This window comes from Dasypus novemcinctus, chromosome 16 (genome assembly GCF_030445035.2).
Source record: "Dasypus novemcinctus isolate mDasNov1 chromosome 16, mDasNov1.1.hap2, whole genome shotgun sequence".
In the NCBI taxonomy this organism is placed as follows: Eukaryota; Metazoa; Chordata; class Mammalia; order Cingulata; family Dasypodidae; genus Dasypus; species Dasypus novemcinctus.
The window spans coordinates 56082133-56103263 of NC_080688.1; the positions used below are offsets into that span (position 1 = coordinate 56082133).

General features: G+C 35.7%; 1 non-coding gene across 1 annotated transcript; it reads right to left on the reverse strand.

Moving 5' to 3' along the window:
- Positions 1-7106: 7106 nt before the first annotated feature.
- On the reverse strand, positions 7107-7213 carry LOC111759240 (U6 spliceosomal RNA). The gene has a single exon (XR_002793304.1). It is a non-coding gene; the product is annotated as a U6 spliceosomal RNA (small nuclear RNA).
- Positions 7214-21131: the final 13918 nt, after the last annotated feature.

Here is a 21131-nt window from a genome sequence, read left to right on the forward strand (position 1 = left end):
GTTCCTACCTTCACTATGATTTTAGGTCAACCCAGCTTCCCCTCACGCTGGGTGTGGAGTCAAAATGGTGGCCACCTGCCTCTTTCTGACTTGGACAATTTCACACCCCAGCTGTTCCCAGGGTTATTCCTTAGCCATCTGAGTCTACCAATCAGTAGCTGAAATTGGCAGCCAACTATCTCCTCCTCCCCAATTTTTGGGAAATGGAGGTTCCAATTCCAGCCACAGAACAGCTCCTAGGGTGGCTCGCACTGCCAGAATAGGACAATAATGGGCCTCTGTGGCTTTGCTGGCTATTTCCCAAGGAGGCTGGCTCAGGTCACCACAGTTCCCTCCCTGGAGGAGGTGGTGCTGGGGCTTAGGCTTTAGCTGCAATCTGGTCTGGATCAAAAGAAACCAGTCCCCACCAGCATTGTTATTTCAGTTCACCCTGCTTCCCCTTGCGCCAAGAACAGAGTTAAGATTGCAGCTACTGGCCTATTTCTGACTTGGACAGGCTCAAACTTCAGCTGTTCTCAGGATTATACTTTAGCCCACTGAATTTACTAAGCAGTAGCTGAAGTTGGTGCCCAACCGTCTCTTCCTCCTCCTTTTTTGGGAAGTGGAGCTTTCAATTCCAGCTGCAGAACAGCTCCTGAGGTGGTTTGTGCCTCCAGTGGAGGATGGGCACCAGCCTCCATGGCATGGAGTGCTCTACTAACTAGTCTTCTCTGAAGATGTGCAGTCTCCTCCTTCTACTCCTTCAGGGATGTTGCAGGATGCTCTTCTGGTCTCCTGGAGCCCCCAAACAGGTGCTTCAGCAAATTCCAGATAACTCTGGGTGATTACTAACTGCTCTGTAGCTGGAGCTGATTCTAGGAGCTCCTTAGTCCACTGCCATCTTGCTGGTTGTGATTTAATTTTTGGCATAAAATTTTATTGAAATATTGATACATACGTGCACATACATAAACAGTGTAGAGTACAAGTTGTGAACTTACAAAACAAAAGTGCGTATCATCATTCAGGGCTCCCATATATTACCTCACCACCAACAACTTACATTGTTATGAATCATTTGTTACAAACTATGAACTAACTATAGCCCGTATCTTACATTTGGTGTATTTTTCCGCAAGCCACCTGATTATTAACACCCTGTATTACTATATGTATTTGTTGTAGTTCATGAAAGAATCTTCTCAAATTTTCTGCTAACCCCAGTACTTCTTCCACCACTGGATTCCCTGTTATACAATTCCATACTGTGATAGTAAGAATTTTGTGAATCCCAAAAAAGCAAAAGATTATATTTTAAACGAATCCATTCCTATGGGTATGAGACTCATTTGACTGGATTACATCCATGGGATGTGATTCATGTTGATTCTCTGCCCTTTTGCTGGGTCTTCTATAAAGGGAGACACAGAGAGACAGACAGGCACAGGAAAAGGGAGCTGGAATATTTGATTCTGCAATGTGAGAGAGAAGACTGCAGTAAAACAGAAGCCCCAAAAAGGCCCAAAGAGGTTGGGTGCACAGAGTTACTCTAGAGGAATTAAGGTTTGCTATATGCCTGGTTGCTCTTAGCTGAGCTCTGAGAGATGGTAGATTCTGGAGAGAAAGACTAAGATGTCTATAGAAATCAGCAGCCATCTTGCATCAACATATGGCAGTACTTCCAGGATCAACGTACCTGACTTTGGTGAGAAAGCATCTCTGCTGATTTGAACATCTCAATTTGAACATTTTATGGCCTTGGAACTATAAGCTTTTACCTCCCAAAAAACCATTATAAAAGCCGACAGATATCTGGTAGTTTGCATTGGCAAACTAATATATTCACTTTGTAAAATCCACTCAAAGTGAACACTCAGTGGCTTTCATTTTTATCACGGAGTTATGCTTTCATCACCTCAGTTAATTTTAGAACATTTTCATTACTCCAAAAGTAAAAGTCCCATGTCCCCTGTAGCAGTTTTATATTATTTATGAATTAAAAAAAAAAAAAAGAATTTATTATGTTTGTAAACTGGTCTGGGTGTGATACCCTTTGATTGTATTAAATTAAAAAACGTTAAGTTTACCTGATTAAATCATGATTAGGGCTTTGATTTGACCACATCATTAAGGCATGACTCAGGGTAGAGTCCCCACCCCCTTGGTGGCCTATGTAAATGTACATTCAGTCAAGAAGACACACAGAAGAAGATAGTCAAAGGAAGAGAGAAGCTCCATAGATACCCAAGGAGAAAACTCTGTCAGCTTTCATCCTGCAGCCCCAGGAAGAGAGATGAGCCATTTGCCTCATAGTTTACAGCTGACTTTGAAGAGAACAGAGCAGCTGAGCCCAGAGAGAGATGAGCCTTATACCAACTACAGCTGAGATCAGAAGAAGCTGGGCATAAGGAGACTGTGGAGTTTGATATTGTTTAGGAATTTCAAAAATTAGACATTGGATTACCTTTGTGAACTTATTTGTCCCTCCAGGCATATTAAATTGGATTGGATTCAGATGTTTCACTTTTGCTTGATTAAATAACGATTAAGGTTTTGATTGGGCCATGTAAGTAGGACATTGAGTCCCCCCCACTCCATCCCTGCCCTTGGAGTGGGGACTCACAGAGAAACCATGCCACAGAGAAGGGAGTTTGGAGTTTTGGTCCTGGAGCCTGGGAAGTAAACACATAGAGAAGCAGATATGTGAAGGAGAGAAGCCTCAATTGGATACAGACGAGGCCCTGGGAAGAGAAATGAGCCATTTACCTAATAGTGTACACCTGGCCTTCTGGAGAGAAAAGATCAGCTGAGCCCAGAGAGAAATGAGCCCTGGGAAGACTGGAATCCAGGAAACCTGACTCTTGTGGATGTTGGCAGCCATCTTGCCCCAACACTTGGCAACAGACTTTGGTGAGGGAAGTAACTTACGCTTTATGGCCAGGTACTATATGCGTCTAACCCAAATAAATACCCTTTATAAAAGCCAAAAGATTTCTGGTATTTTGCATTAGCACCCCGTTGGCTGATTAATACAGAGACTCAGGAGAAAGAAGAAAGGAGACACAAGGTAGAGGTCACATGCCGAGTTGCTTCAACATGTGGTAGCAGACTTTGGTGAGAAAGTAACCTTGAGATGAACTATTTAGGACCTTGTAACTGTAAGCTTTTACCCCAAATAAATAGCCTTTATAAAAGCCAGCAGATATCTGGTACTTTGTGTCAGCACCCCTTTGGCTGAATAATACACCCCCTTATATTCACTTGTTATTGTCCCTTTGAATTGATATAATACCTTCTTGGCCATTGCCACAAAAATATTACAATATTACTGTTAACTATTGCCCATAAGTTACATTAGTTGAAATTTTACCATGTATCACCATATACTTTAAACTTTGTAAAAGAAGTACATTTTTATATTTATACTATTAATCACAATCTTGATCCACCACTGAAATCACTATTATACATTTCCTAGATTATTCTCTAGCTTCCTTTCAATTGACATTTACATCCACAGACTACCCCTTTCAGTCACAAACATAGTTTTGAATTAATAGTGTTGGTTATGCTCACTATAATGTGCTACCATCAATTATATTCATTTCCACACTTTTACAATAAACTTTATTAAAAATTCTACATACATTAAGCATGAGTTCCCTTTCTCACCCCACGTTCTATCTCCTAGTAACTTAGGAGAGTTTAACTCTGAGTTTATTCATCATATTTAGTTCATATTTGTGAGATCATACAATATTTGTTCTTTTGTGTCAGGCTTATTTCACTCAACATGATATCTTCATGGTTCATCCATGTGGTTATATGCATCCAGATTTCATTTCTTCTTACAGCTGAATACTATTCCATTGTATGTATATATCATATTTTATTTAGCCATTCATCAGTTGATGGACACTTTGACTGTTTTCATATCTTAACAATTGTGAATAATGCTGCTATGGACATCTGCATGCAAATGTCAATTCACATCCTTACTTTCAGTTCTCCTAAATTTATGACTAGTAATAAGATTACTGGATCATATGGCAGTTTTAGATTCAGTGTCCTGAGGTACTGCCAAAGTGTCTTCCACAGACTACACCATTCTACATTCCCACCAACAGTGAAAGAGTATTCTTATGTCTCCACATCCTCTCCAGCACTTTCAGTTTTTTTTTTTTTTAATAATGGCCATTCTATAAGGTGTGCAAAGGTATCATATTGTAGTTTTGATCTATATTTCCCTAATAGCTAGTAATGTTACACATTTTTCATGTGCTTTTTGGCCATTTGTATTTCTGCTTTGGAAAAAGTGCCTAAATATTTGCTCATGTTAAAATTAGATTGCTGATCTTTTTATTGTTGAGTTATATAATCTCTTTATATAACATGGATATCAAACCCTTATCAGATAAGTAGTTTCCAAATATTTTCTCCTATTGGTAAGCTGCCTTTTTACTTTCTTGACAAAGTCTTTGGGAAAAAAAAGTGTTTAGTCTTGAGGAGGTCCCATTCATCTATTTTTTAGATTTGTTGCTCATGATTTGGGTGTAAGGTTTAAGAAAATACCTCCTACCACAAGATTTTAAAGATGTTTCCCTATGGTTTCTTCTAAGAGTTCTTTGGTTTTAAATTTTATATTTAGTTCTTGATCCATTTTGAGTTAATTTTTGTGTAAGGTGTGAGATAGGGGTCTTCTTTCTTTCTCTTGTATATGAATATCCAGTTTTCGCAGCACCATTTGTTGAATAGACTGTTCTGGTCCAGCTGAGTGAGATTGATAATCTTGTCAAAAATCATTTGACCATAAACGTGAGATTCTATTTCTGAGTTCTCAATTCAGTTCCATTGGTCAATATATCTATCTTTATGCCAGTACCATGCTGTCTTTAGTACAGCAGCTAAGTAATATTCTTTAAATTTAGCAGAACCCTCTAATGTCATTCTTCTTTTAAAGACATTTTCGGCTATTTTGGGTCCCTTAAGCCTCCAAATAAATTTAATAATTGGTTTTTCCATTTTTGCAAAAAAAAAAAAAAAAAGGCCATTGGGATTTTTATTAGAATTGCATTGAATCTGTAAATCAGTTTGGGTAGAATTAATATCTTAAAGATATTTGTTCTTCCAATCCCTGAACACAGAAGGTCCTTCCATTCATTTAAGTCTCCTTCGGTTTCTTTTAGCAATATTTTTTCATCTTCTGAATATAGATCCTTTATGTCCTTGGTTAAGTTTATTCCTAAATATGTGATTCTTTTTGTTGCTATTATAAATGGATTTTTTCTGACTTCCTCCTCAGATTACTCATCAGCAGTGTTTAAAAATGCTACTGATTTTGCATTAACCTTGTATCCTGCCACTTTGCTGAACTCATCTATTAGTTCTAGTAGCTTTGTTGTGGATTTTTTGGGACTTTCTAGATATAGGATCACATCATCAGTGAATAATGAAAGTTTTACATAGTCCTTTCCTAATTGCTTTAGCTAGAATTTCTAGGACAATATTGAATAAGAATGGTGATAGTGGACATCCTTGCCTTGTTCCTGATGTCAATGGGAAACTTCCAGTCTTTCACTATTGAGAACAATGCTAGCTGTGGATTTTTCATACATGCACTTTGCAATGTTGAGAAATCTTCTGTCTATTTCTAACTTATGGAGTATTTTTATCAATAAAGAGAGCTGTATTTGTCAAATGCTTCTTCTGTGTCAGCTGAGAGGATCATGTGATTTATCTTCTATCTATTAATTGGTTTATTATATTAACTGATTTTCTTGTGCTAATTTACCCTTGCATACCTGGAATAGCACCCACCTGATCAAGGTGTAGAGTTATTTTAATGTGCTTTTGGATTCAGTTTGCAAGCATATGTTTAGATGCATAAAGCACACACTGGCAAGGGAGAAATTTACATTTCTACAATAATATTTGGAGATTTTAATACATACTCTTAGCATTGCATAAAATGTCTGGATAAAGGATAAATAAGGAAATTGAGAGCTTGAATGATATGATAATTGAACTAGATAGACATAACAGACATTTATAGAGCATTATACTCGAAAACAGCAGGATGTACATTCTTTTCAAGTGCTCATGGATCCTTCTCAGAATAGACTACATGTTGGATCACAAGACAGGTCTTAAAAAATTTAAAAATACTGAAATTATAGAAAGCACCTTTTCTGATTATAATGCAATGAAGCTGGAAATCAATAACAGATGGAAAGAGGGAAAATTCACAGATATCTGGAGATTAAGCAAAACTCATTATTAATCAGTGGGTCAAAGAAGAAATTGCAAGAGAAATAAGTTCTATCCTGCTGTGAATGAAAAGAGGAACACAATACATCGAACACTATGGGATACAGCAAAAGCAGTGCTGAGAGGGAGATTTATAACCTGCAATGGTTATGTTGAAAGAGAAGAATGAACTAAAGTCAAAGATCTAACTGAAACCTGGAGGAACTAGAAAAAGAACAGCAAACTAATCTCAAATCAAGCTAAAGGAAACAAATAATAATGATCAGAGCAGAAAGAAATGAGATTGAGAACAACAAAAGAACAATAGAGAAAAATAACAAAACCAAAAGTTGATTCTTTAAGATGAACAAAATTGACAAACCCTTAGCTAGATGACAAAGGTAAAAAGAGATAAGATCCAATTAAATAAAATCCAAAATGAGGGGGGCATTATCACTGACGGCTCAGAAATAAGAATAATCGTAAGATGATACTATGAGCAAATGTACACCAACAAACAGACAAATTACTTCAAACACACAAATGACCTACACTGATCCTAGAAGAAATAGAAGACCTCAGCAAAGCAATCAAGAGTAAAGAGATAGAAACAATCACCAAAAGTCTCTGTCATTCAAAGATGATCTAAGACCAATCTTGCTCAAGCTCTTCCAAAAACTTGAACAAGATGGAATGCTATGAAGCCAACATCATCCTTGTACCAAAACCACAACAAGATACTACAAAAAAAAAAAAAAAAAGAAAATTACTGACCAATTTCTTTAATGAATACAAATGCAAAAATCCTCAACAAAATCAGTAATGATATCTTTTGAAGAGCAGAACTTCTCAATTTTTTTCTTACCCTTTTATTTATTTTTTAAAATATGGAATGCTTCACAAATTTGTGTGTTATCCTTGTGCATGTGTCAAACTAATCTTCTCTGTATCATTCCAATTTTAGTATATGTGCTGCTGAAGTGAGCATTTATCAATTTTAATAAAGGTCTACTTATCATGTTTTATGGGGTTTTTTTTAATGAATAGTACTTTTGGGGGTCTACATAAGAAAAGCTTGCTTTCTCCAAAGAAGCAAACATTTTCTTTTATATTTTTCTCTGAAAATTTCACGGCATTAACTTTCACATTTTGGTCTATGATCTAATTTGAGTTTATTTTCACACACTCTAGAAGATAAAGTTTGAGGTCTATGAAATTCCAGATATTCCAGCACCAATTCTTGTAAAGTTGCTTTTCCCATTTGAAATATCTTCTCACTTTTGTTGAAAATCAATTGGCCATGTATGTGTACATATTTCTGTGCTTGTGATTCTGTTCCATTTTTCTATTTTCCAATAACACATTGCTTTATTTATACGTGCTTAATATTAAGACTTAACATAGGATATTTCCAACTTTGTTCTTTTTTGGACTATTCTAGATCATTTTCATAAAAATGTCTGAATCTGCTTGTTAATTTCTAGAGAAAACCAACTTGGATTTTACTTTGGATTGAATTGATCCAGCATCAGTTTAAGGAAAATTTTGTTACTCATGCTACTTACTGATCCATGAAAATAGTATATTTCTTCATTTTTTTAGATCTCTGATTTCTTTGTCACAGTGTAGTAGCTATCAGTGTATGGATGGTTCTTGCAAATATGTTATGAAATTTATCCTTAAAAATTTTAATTTTTTAAAATTCAATTTCCAGTAGCTCATTGATAGAATATAGACATTCAATAGGTTTCTCTCTGTTGATCTATTTTTCCAAAACTGAAGAAATTCCCTGTGCCAGTATGGAAATCACCTCTAAGCAGAAAATCAGACAAATATTGGGTTTACTTTATTTGGTTTTTATTTCACAGGACTCACAACTCTGCATTGCCTGTTGTATAAATGTCTGAAAATATTTGTCTTATACATGCTATACAGTTTCATAATTGTTTAGAGTAGGAGGATAATTTTGGATCTTATTGTTCCCTCATGGCTATAAATGGAAATTCGCTGTGATCTCTGTTTCTTTTTAAATTATTAATATTCAATGTATTAAATGAAATTAAATAATACTTGTCCTTACATTAAGTTTCTAATCTAAGGACAAGATATGCTTTTCTTTATTTATTTTTCAAGCATTCTTCTATATTTCTCAGTAGAATTTTAAATTTTACCTCTTGAATATTTTCACATTTTGTATTTTTGAATCAATATTTAGATTACATGGCCATGTAATTGGGTAGCTGTGATGGTTAGGATCCTTTGTCAACTTGGCTAGGAGATGGTGTCCAGGTGTTTGGTCAAGCAAGAACTGGCCTGATTGTTACTGTGAGAACTTAACATGGACTTAAATCATCAGTAAATTTATTATATCTATGACTGCTTATATCTACAATCAAATGAGGAGATTACCATAACAAGAGACATCTAATCAGAACAGTTAAATCCTTTAAAAGGAGAAGTGACAATTTAAGCAGTCTAAGAGAATTTCCATCTCTACTTCAACCTGCCAATTTCTCCTGGGAAATTCATCAAAAACCTTCATCAGAGGTCCCAGCTAGTGGAATTCACTATGGAATTTGAACTTGTACAACAGTTTTGTGAGATGATTTTTATAAAAATCTCATAATATTTACAAATATTTCCTGTAGGTTCTATTTCCCTAGAGAACACTGACCAATACAATAGAATATGCTAATTTTTTGGTATAAATTATATCCTTTTCTTTTTCTCTGTCTTTTTCTAAGTTTAAATTTTCTGTTAGTATTCAAGAATGAATGCACTTTCAGTATTTGCTTTGCTTTGGTTTTATTTTGGAGAAAGAGTATTTCCTTTTTCCCTTCTTTCTTTCATTAATTCCTTTATTCCCTCATTCCTTTCTTCCCTTTTTCATTTTTTTTCTTTATTTAAATAATCTATAGGGAAGTGGACTTGGCCCAGTGGTTAGGGTGTTCATCTATCACATGGGGGGTCCGCGGTTCAAACCCCGGGCCTCCTTGACCGGTGTGGAGCTGGCCCATGCTCAGTCCTGATGCCGGCAAGGAGTGCCGTGGCTCGAAGGAGTGTCCCCTGCGTAGGGGAGCCCCACACGCAAGGAGTGCACCCCGTAAGGAGAGCCGCCCAGTGCAAAAGAAAGTGCAGCCTGCCGAGGAATGGTGCCACACGCACTGAGAGCATACACAACAAGATGATGCAACAAAAGAAACACAGATACCCATGCCGCTGACAACAACAGAAGCAGACAAAGAAGAAGACTCAGCAAATAGACACAGAGAACAGACAACCGGGGTGAGGGGGAGGATAGAGAAATAAATAAAATAATATAAATAAATAAATAAATAATCTATACATTTACTATGGGAATAATTTTGTTATAGTTCAATTTTTTGGTTAATTCTTATCATTTATATTTTATTATAAAACTATCTATTTCATTATGAATATTAATTTGTTTAGGGGATCAGATAGGATAAATGTGCCTGGACAGGATTTTTTAAGGTGATACTTCTATGGTATTTTGAGTTACCCTTTTTTATTTAATTTTTTTGAAGTTGAAACATTTTTTTAATTCATCAATTTCATTGTGCATATTAAAATTTTACATAGATGTGCTTAAAATATTCTCTATATTCAATTAGATTGCTTCTTTTATCCATGATTGAGTCCCCTCTGGCACATCTAATAATGAACTTTTGCCTTCCTCTTTTTCGTTATGAAATTAGCTATTGTTTATATACTTCATGATTTAATTTACAAAACTTTTAAATGCCTTTTTATTCATACAATTTCCCTCTTCCTTAGCTCATTTATTTCTGCTTTTTTATTTATTTCCTTTCTTCTCTTTTTCCTAGGTTTATTTTGCAATTCTTTTTTTCTATTTTTCTGAATTTATAGTTTAATCAATTTATTGTCTGTAATATTTTTCTTTAGGGATAAATTAAGGTCATTTATTTCTCTCTGATAACACTTTACACTATTTCCTTAATTATGTACTCTTTTTGGTCCAATACATCAAGATTACATCAATTTGTTCCTCCACTTACCCTGCAGTTTCAGAAGATACGCTGATCAAGTATTATTGTGGCAGTGGTTTACCACCTATGGAGAATAATCAGAATCAACCTGTATTGAAACTGGATTCATTGGAATGTGATATTGTGGACTGGATTTGAATTCACTTCACTCTAGGTGAGACATTTCTGAAATTAGATAAGGAGATGAAGACAGTGGGGTGAATATAGAAAACTAACTCTCTCCAGTGCTTTTGTATACTTGAGAATGAAATTATTCAAAATATTTTAAATATGCATGTTTGATAGATTCAAAATAAGCAAGGTTAAGAGAAGTTAGGCATAATTTATTGAACACAATCATTTTGAGTTCAATATCAGTGTTACCAATCCATGCTTCATTGTCTGTCTTGGAGACAGATGGTCCATAGTGCTCTTTATATTCTTACACTGAGTGATGCTCCTGCTATGACCCACAAATTCTTATAAACCATGTCTAGTTAGCACATTTTAATTTTAGTTTGAACAATGATAACAGCATTAATATAACACATCAAAAGCTGGTATAGGAATGATGACAGAATAAAGAAGAACTATTTCAGAAAGAGAAAGAGTAATAGCTTGGGTTAAAGAAACAGAATGTCTGGAGGCCCAAACGAGAGCTGCTAATGCAAGCAGAAAAATAAAACATAAAAAGTAAAAACAGGAAAATTGTGTTGTTCATGTTAAGCAGGAGTCAAAACATAAATTCATGTCTGCCTGCTTTTTTAATATGCTTGGAGATTATGAATAAATTCTCTCTTTGCAGCAACACTCTTCTGTTTGGCCTCTGACCAACAGGTAACTCCATTCCTGAAGATACTGGTCTAATTCTTTTTCCTTGGCAAAAGAGCTCTGGGAGGAAAACACAGCTCTTTTTCAATTACATTTATTGACTCCCACCAGACTTCACCCAACAACAAATCCAAGGATTCTAAACAAGATGTTTTTCTTTTCAACATGTCCAAGTTGGCTCAGCCTCCCTATAGTACATTTCTAGTATGAGTCAATATCATTCTGGAATAGAATCAAATGATGATTTTTTTGTGCTCCTTTTTTTCATCCGCTGAAAGGAATTTTCTAATTTCACAAGGCAAATTTATAATTTATTTGGGATTCACATTCAAAAATTATGCTATACCTAAAAAGTATAGCAGGAAGAGATTCCTGCCCACATTAAATCAGTCCACTGAATTGAAATATAGAACACTGAGACAGTATACAATGGTGTCATCTCTGCTTTGTATGTATTAATGGCATAATATTTAACTCAGTTACTTCCAGACTACGTAGAGTAAATGTTTATAATGAAAACCTATGTATCTACAAAATGATTTAAGAATAATATAAAAATAGTGGTCTACAAAGATATTTTTTAAACAAGGAACAAAATAACATTAGAATCATTAAACTCTTTATAACTTTATCAGCTCAGATGATTTCTCAAAACCACAGCAAACAATAGGACTCATTTTTGTTGACATGATCTCACTACGAGATCCAAATCTCAAGCTTCTCCAGGCCACATATCTACATTTCAGTCTTCAGAGAGACAGATGCTAAAGGCTATGTTATTATAACCAATAAGCCAACATATTTGATGATTTGATGGGTTACCAGTAAAGTCAAATCATTTGAGGCCAGCAGAGGAAGAATATCTATGTAATCTAGCAGAACATATCAGGATTTTCCATTTTCCCCTTGCCTATAATATTACAGAAATAAATGTACACTACACAAAGAAACAAATAGAATATTTTCATTGAATTGTTGGCAAGACAACTAAAGTGCCATTCATATGAATGATTATTAATTTTTATGTAAACCAATATTCTCCCTTCTCTTGTTTATCTATAATAATTGTAATCAGAAGGATATTGAAATAAAATTATTATGGGATGAGGAGTGGAAATATATATTATGAAATATATAGAAACAGTTTTACTAACAATATATAAACATGTCATTTTTCTGAGTCATTCTGGTGGCATTCCCAAGAGATAACAACTAAGTTTCTCATATTAAAACTCAGCCATTTAAAGCCAAGAAATGCCTAGACTAATGGCTGTGGAGCAAGTTGGTTCAGGCACAACAGAACTTTCAGCAAATGGCCACTTTACTACTTAGAAAGCATAAAGTTCCAAAAGAGCAGAGGACAAGATATCATCATGACCAGTCTCCCAGGATGGCCAATGCTGCTGATGTCAGGGTCAGTAGATGGCAATTCTATATATCCCACTTAACGTTGGAGAAAAGAGACAGATCTATGCTGTTTGAATGTGTTATTTACTCACCTTCAGGGGTGGGCGAACTACCACTGAGAAATTCTGCCTCGATTAGCATCTGGGACTGCTTGTTCCCAGTTTCCAGATTTAAGATTTCCCCCAAGTTTTGGAATGGAAGCAGACTGAAATATTGTCACACAACGAAAGAGGAGGCCAGGATTAGCAAGGACTGGGTTCTTGCTTGAGAGTGTATCTGTGACTTCCCCAGTAATGGCTAAGCTCTCATGCTTTCTAATGGGATGGGTAAATGAAGGGGCAAGAGACTCATGCCTTGTCATTATGGTAGCCCAGTGCAAGTAGGACCCCATATGGTGCTTTAATCAAAATCTCTCTCTTCTCTTTGCTCATTCAATCTCTAATCACTGATATCATAGAGATGACTTTGTCCTGACTCTCTGATCAGGATCTTGTGGTGAGCTCATAACAGAGCAAATAGTACAGATGATGAATAGCTCTCCTTTAACACACTCCACCTCTAAATTTTCAGAGCTGATGAAAAGTGGGTTTTAACCCTCTAGAAATTTGGAATCTAATTAGGATTTCTTATCATAAGTCAACAACTCAAAAGAGTTACTTCTAAGAGCAGGATTTTAGCCACTCCGACCAGAAGTTTGTATGGAGATGCCTTTCCAGCCTTCTCAGTATTGCTTAGATGATATAATATTGGAGAATATTTGTGGATACGTGCCCTACCTTCAGAATCTATGCTGTGCCTTTGAGAAAAAAATGATGCCCTTTCTTGAATTTGAAAACTGAAAGATATTCCAAAGCTCCTTTTCTTTAGCTTTTCCCTATCTGTATTGATAAAGAAACTGTTAAATAATTCTAGAGATATGAGTTACCCCAGCTTACTTTCCAAACAATGTGTAAAGGATTTTTACACCAGATATAAAAAATAACACACCATTACCAGAACAGCTGCTGTCCATTTTCAGTGATGCCCACTTTCAATATATCTTTTTTTTATCTGGTTTGCCGTACACTCCTAATTAGTCAGAGCTATTCTATTTCTGTCAAGATGTCTTTGATTATTCCTGGCAATTCACCCAAACTCTTTAGGATGGTCCACCAAATGGCAATTCGGTTTTAATACTTTAAAGTAAGTGAACAGATTTCCTTCTCTGTTCTCTGTTTTCAACAAGCAATCTCTAGCCATAGGACACTGTAATAATGTGGGAATAAAGTAGGAAATCTTACAGTAGTGTGACACGCTTGTTAAAACTTATTGACCAATATTGGTACGTTATTATTAGTAACTAAGTCTATAATTTACATTAGGGTTAGCTCTTTATGTTGTACTGTACAGTAGGAATTGACAAGTATAATTGCTTTTGCATCCCTCAGAGTGCCTAGCATAGAGCTCAGTAAGCTCTAAATGCTATTACCTGTTGGTTTTATGGAAGGTTTGCTTGAGAAAACTGATTAGTAATTGGAGAGCTATATGGGATCTCATAGGAATTCATGCCTCATGGTCTTTCTATCTGCTTTGGAAACACAATGATTGAGATTCTACCCACTGCTCACCTCTAAGGAGCCAGCCACTGACTCCTGACCATTTATCTTCACCCTGATGACCTAATGATAATTCATGGTTTTATGAATTCTATGCAACTGGCAGCCTACATGAATATCAGAGAAACTTTAATACAGCTGTATTATAATGTCCCACCAATTCTATCTTGACATTTGGAAAAAGTATTTTTTTTTCTAGAACACCAAGGTTACCTTCATTACAAATCTTATGAGTTTTATGGCTTTCATTATAATGTGATTCCACAGAAATTTGAGGATTAGGAAATAAAATCATTAGTTATATCTTCGGGTGATAACTATGGTCACCTAGAAAAACCTTGTAAAGTTGTCATAAAATGATACATAGGCATTTTAAATGACTTATTAAAAAGAACTGCTCCAGACAGCAACCCCTTTGGTAGCTAAGGGTATAAAATGTACTGTGTTTAGACAAGAAGCACTTAAATGACCACACAAACATAAAGTGTAGTGCTCCCTGCTAAACTGAAGTGGCACAACTGAAAATTGCAATAAAAAGACAGGCCATTGGCACACCAAACCTAATAACAAGGGAGACTTAATCACCCTCTTGGAATATATTAATTTCTCTTGTTGTGCTTTTTATAAAGAGGATGAACTTGGAACAACAACAAAAATATATTCCCTTTCTTTTTAGTCTCTATAGCAAAACCTGTTATTCAGGTTTTGATATTTCTTCTATATTCTGTTATTCTCTTCCCAAGATCTGGACTGTTGCCTCTTCAAAAGTCTCCTTCCTCAAACATTTATAAATATAAGGGCAGCTCCCAAACTGGTCAATTCAGTAGGCTTATCACTGTTTTTAGAGCTCTGGCACAGTCGTCCAGGCAAAGCAGCATCTTCAGCTGTGGCCCCTACCTTGAAGCCATTCTTTGCCTCTAGAGCTCCCATTCTGGAGCCCAGAAAGGCAGAACATCTCCTCTGTTCATCTTTCCTTCCCTTTCCCCCTTATTGTGAAGACACTCCTGTTTGCGTTTCTATTCTGTCCCGGATAGACACATCTCCTTTTTCTCACTATCTGCATCAACCTCTTTCCTGCTTGACAAGCTAGTAGAAATGGTGGTTAATTTTGTTTGCACTACCAAAATCATTTTGGGAATTCAACCTGGTGCTAAAAAGTGGTGAAGAGTGGAGTAGATAGATGGCTTTGCAAAAGTAACAACTTCTTTGAGACTTGTCTCCAGTTTGAAGAGAGAAAATTCCACAGAATTAGTGCTAATATCAATTTTTAAAAATGAATGGAAGAGGGTGGCCTTTGTGTTAGTGAACATAGGAGACAAACTTTAGACTGCAACAGGTAGTGGGGAATTGAGAGTAATACGAAGAACTTATAATTCATTACCTTTTGTTTGATGATAATTGTGTTTTCAAACTGGAATTACTCTTCCCCTCCAAAAGGTGTAGGAATTTACAATTGATTCTATAATTAAGTGACATACAGTAAAGTGCCATGGAGTATAGGCAGGGAGGGGTGGGAAAAAAGACAGCAAAGGAGAGAGAGCATTTTTTTATACAAAGTGATCATTTCACTTTGAATCAACATAGGAATCTCAGGGATCATTAACTATTGATACCATACCATCTTAAAAGAGGGAGAAAATCTATTGGGATCAAATTCAGCCTTGCTAAATATTTTCTTAATTCCTTGGTGAAGGAAGATTAGTAGTTCATACTTGAAATTCATTGTATCTGGTACAGCTCATTATATTTTTACTTAAGCTAAGTGTATAGAAAATTGCATAGACATTTCACTCTGTACTTGAGAGATTCTAGCATAAATCCATTTTTGTCATGGTAAAATATTGAATGACAATCACTTGACATTAGTACTGCAAATTGTGTGGCCCACTAGAGGTTGCCAAATGAGGCTTTCCTAGAATGGTGGTTCAATGGGCCTGAGAACTCTCTTGGTAGCTGCACATTACAATATGCAATGCTGACAACTGACACAATAATATTAGGCATTTTTGGTTATATCCATAATTTATCAGAATTTATGACCCCCTAATTTTACTTATGTGTCCTATAAATACCAAGGGAGATAAAATATAAGTAGAAATTTGATTGCATCTCTCCAGGTTTCAGAGACCAAGGGGCTAGTTATAAATAGCTTTAGTCCTGTCAAGATTTAGGGTTATGTGCATTAAAATATAGAATAGGAAGATAGATTGGCTTGATATGACAAGTCTAAGACAGTGTTGGAGTCAATACTGATTAAAATCACTGATATAGATGACCTTCAGAACTTCTCTAACTCTATACTTACCTCCTCTACCATATCCTCCTGGTGGTTAACAATGACTGGAGACCATTGGCACGAAGAGGTTAGGATCATGGAATTTAGAGTTGAATGAGATATTAGAGATCTATTCTAATGGTTTACAACTTAAGTTTCTCAGAGATTGTCCTTCCCCCAAAACCTAGGGAAATGTCTTTCCCTATCCCCACCGAGGGATAGCCTTTTACTGTTATATATTTTATATGTTAAATTATTAAGACATTTTTAGGAAATTATTTTCTGAAAACTCTTTTGAAAACCCTGGTTTAGTCTATGTGCTAGTGTCGGAAGGGCCTTTTGCATTACCCTGGCTATTAGTGAGAGTGCAGACTGAAGTTTTAACTGGTATTACAAAAGGGACTGCTACTTTAATTGTACATTATATTGATACTAGCTGACTTGAGATGGAAAAATTATCCTTTTTCCTATTACTTTTCCATTTTTCATTCAATCAAAATAATGGCTATGCAATCCTGTGAATAATAAATATGCATATGTGAAAAATGTGTTTATCATGTCAATATTTATTGTTTAAATTTTTGCTTGCCTTTTATATATTCTGTACATTTAAGAACTTCTATGTGAATTCACAGCTAGGAGATCTTTATTCTAAAGGCCGATGAAAACTCTTGATGTGTAAGATAGATAATAGTTTTGATACGAGAAGTTTAGCACAGTGGTAAGTGGACATGGGAAGTAAAATTAAGTGCTCAAGGTATAGAATTCTAGCCTAAAGCTTACTAGAAGTATGATTTTTTAACAAATATTAAATCTAGGAACCTGTCTTTCTTCAGTTATATACAATGAAAATAATAGTATTTAATGCAAATGATTGAGTATAAAATTATTTTACCTATCTCTCTCTTTCTCTCTCTGTATATATGTCTTTGAACAGTACCCATCACAAATTAAATGTTCAATAAATATGAGCCATTATTATAAATGACAATGATGAGTCTGGTATGATAACCATCATTTATGTCTCCATATTTGTATCTTCTAGAGTCATTTATAAAGTCATTTAACCCACCATAATGAATTATAGCTTTAATTTAATTGTTAGTTACTCTGCAGTTCTTTCTTCTATATATCTGCTTAATTCATTAATATTATTATTTCAGTAGCAAAAATTCTCCTTCACTTAAAATGATGCCATTATCAGATGCCACTATCTGTAATCTGAGCATCACAGACTTTCAAACTTATTGGTGATTAACTAGAGAAGTTAGAGATTAACTAACAAGGCCAAAATATGCAGGTTCTTTTTCTCTCATTTATTAAGAATTGAGAGTCAGGAATGAAAAGCTCCTTTCTCGATTATCATTCCAGAATTCCTTACAAAAACTCAACACATTGTTCAAACAAGAGTTTATCAGACTTGTGTCCTCCTAGCTAATTTCCTGAAAATGAAGGCTTGAGTTGCCTGAGCTCTCTCCTTTATATTCATTACTGTTTTCATAGGTTGAAAGAAGGAAGAATTTGCGAAAACATGAGGAACAGAGAAGATCAAAGGAGAGAAGGAAGAAGAAGAGAAATTTTTTTCTTCTAAGGTACACTGTAGATTTTCTTTCATTAAGGGATTCTTGTCACAGTTCTCAAATAAAGTAGCTGTTGGGTCATCCTTGTGATTTGCCGATGAGCCCTGTGCCTGCCATATGGTCTACCAAGGAGTTGGATAAACTACTTGCCAAGAGTTTTCAAGCTCCATGAAGTGAGCAGCAAGTTTAAGTGGGACAGAAAATGACCCATGCCAAAGTGGATCTGATGACAATCTCAGTAATTGAGGTTTGAGTGGTTTTGAAAGGTTCCAAAATCATATCATCAAGTATCAGTTTTCATCAGATTTGCTTTGGTCACTTCTTTGTTGGTAGATTGCGCTCCAAAATAATAGTAATTATTATTTTTAAAAAGTAATAATAATAATTGCTAAAAGAAATGGTTCAAAATAGTTTGTACTAATTTTCTGCCTCTTTTTTTGGCTCTGCTTTTTGACACTGATTATTGATATTGAATTTTTAGGATTCATGTATGTGCGTGTGTGCATGTGCACTATGCAGAGAAGTAAGAATCATGCAGTGAGAAAGTTGCTGCGTTAGGAGACATAGTTTCCTTGATGGTTGATAGAGATTCACATGAGGAACCTGGAAATAGAAGGCACTTTCAGGAAGGGATGCAAACCTCGGGCAAGGAAGATAAGGTAGAAACTGCAATCAAACAAGCCAAGGGGTCCTTATTTTAAATTTTAACTTAATAAAGACTTTTCCAAATAGAAAGAAAGTACATAAAGTTATATTCGGACATGCAGCTTTATCTGATGACGGTATGATGATTAAAGGGATTTTTCAATAAGGGGGAGATTTGGCTTATGCATAGAAGACTCTCTGCTGTGTCCATAGACAGGGAGTAAGAGACAAGGCCCAGGAATTTCAAACAGGGAATAAGAAACAAATGAGTAGTGCCTTAGTGCTAGGGATCAAGCAGCCCCTAAGTGGATCAACTGTGAGGGTTAAAAGAGTAAGGAAGTCAAAACTTCACATAGCAAATGGTTCTTTAGCATGTAAGCTTATGCATGGGTATATAAGAGATAGAAATACTTTCCAAACTGCCGAGTAAGGCCGTCCAAAAATTTGCTTCTCCATGAAACCAAGAATACTGACAAACATGGTCAAAATTAACTGTTTTTCAGAACTATAAAAATTAACTAAAGGCTTGAGACTATCTGAGGAGTGTTTAATCAGGAAAAACAGCAGATTCACAGTACATACAGTGAACCTTGTGGTATTTTAACTTTCCTTATGCCATGTCCCTCTCTCAGCTCCACTCTAGCCTGGAAAAACAACAGTCTTATAACACTTATAGCTGTGTAAAAATGGCAGCCAGCAAATTAGCAGTCACAAAATCTCCTCTAGAACAGAATGATCACCATCCCTATTTTAGCCTATCTTGAAGATCACTGAAAAGCTCAATGCTCAGGGCTTGTCTTTATTTGACCTGACTCATAACTCTTTCTGTGAGGACATCCATATCCAAATATCCTACTGGATGTCTGTTAAAAAATTCATCTGCAATTGTTGGGACATCCCAGCTGCTTGAGGCTATAAATACCTGTTGGCGTTAGCAAGAAGCTGAGCACAAACTTACAAGGAAATAATGAGAAATGTGATGTCCACAGGGGGCTTTGGAAAGCTCTGACATATTTCTGGGAATCCAGAGAACCACACATATATGCAAGGTTCTGTGCATGCCCAAGACTTTGCACATGTTCAGGAAAGCTCTGTGAAGACCCTAAATTGTCATTCCATTGAGGTTCTGTACAAGTAGGAAGTGAAGTCTAAATAGAATTATAAACTGTTGGCTGAGTGTTGAAGATACACTCCAACATGCAAATAGAGCCCCTTGACAAAACCTAGGAGATGGATTGGCTCCAGAAATAAAAGGAAATTCCTATCTAATTATCAGCTGATCACTAAGCTAACTGAGCAGAGATATCATGAGAGTACATGACAGAGAATAAGACTTTACAGAATTAGTAAACAAAAGTCAATATACAAACAGCATTTGAAACAACAAAACTTGGTGTGTGTATTTGTGTTGGGACTATTCTGATTCCAGAGTTGACACATTATATTATATTAAATGTCCAGTTTCAAATTATAGGGCATGCAAAAATCCAGTACAGTATGGTCCATACAAGGAAAACGAAACAAAACAATCGACACTGTCTCTAAGGAAGTCTACTCGTTGGACTTAATAGATAACAAATTTAAACTATCTACTATAGATATGTTCAAGGAACTAGGGGCAATCATATCTAAAGCATAGAAAAAAAGTATGAAAATTATTTCTAACCAAATAAAAAATACCCATACAGAAACAGGAACTATAAAAAAGAACCAAATAGAAAATCTGGATTTGAAAAGTAGAAAAATAGAAATTAAAATTTTACTAGACTACCCAAGAGTAGATTTGAACTGGCATAAAAATGAATCAGGAAACATGAATATAGGTAAACTGAGCCTACCAGTATGAGGAACTGAAAGAAAAAGAGAACAAAGATAAATTAACAAGTCCTCAGAGACCAGGTGACAGATCATTCCAAAATATGCATAATGGGAATCCTAGATAGAGGGTGAGCTGTGTGTGAAAAAATATTTGAAGAAATAGCGGCTGAAAATGTGCAAGATTTTATGAAAAACATTAATCTGCACATGCAAGAAAGTCAATGAACTACCTATAGGATAAAATGTTGCACATTTGGTGTTAGAGTTTGAAGCTCTTTTATGAATCCCAAAAAGAAAAATAATATGTCCTGAACTGATCCATTTCTGTAGGTGTGGGTTCCTTTTGATTGGACTATATCAGTGAGGCCTGGCTCAGTTTGGGTCCCCACCTTTTTCTGGAACTATATGTAAAAATGAAGACGCAGAAAGAGAGACACAGAGAAAAAGGAAGCTGCATTTTGACTCTGCCCTGTGAGACAAAAGAGAAAGTAGTGAGAGAGAAGACTCCAGATGCACCTATACTGAACACAAGGAGAAATGCTCCAAGGGGTTGAGAGAGGTCCTGGAGTCTGGAATTAGTAGAGCACAAAGGCATGGAAAGAGACTAGGCTCATGGAACAGCTCAAGTCTGAACAGACAAGCCCTGCCATAGGCCTGATGACCATGTGGCAGGATACCAAGATCTCCAGTAGCTGACTTTGGTGAGAAAGCATCTCTGCTGCTGCCTTGATTTGGAATTGGCCTT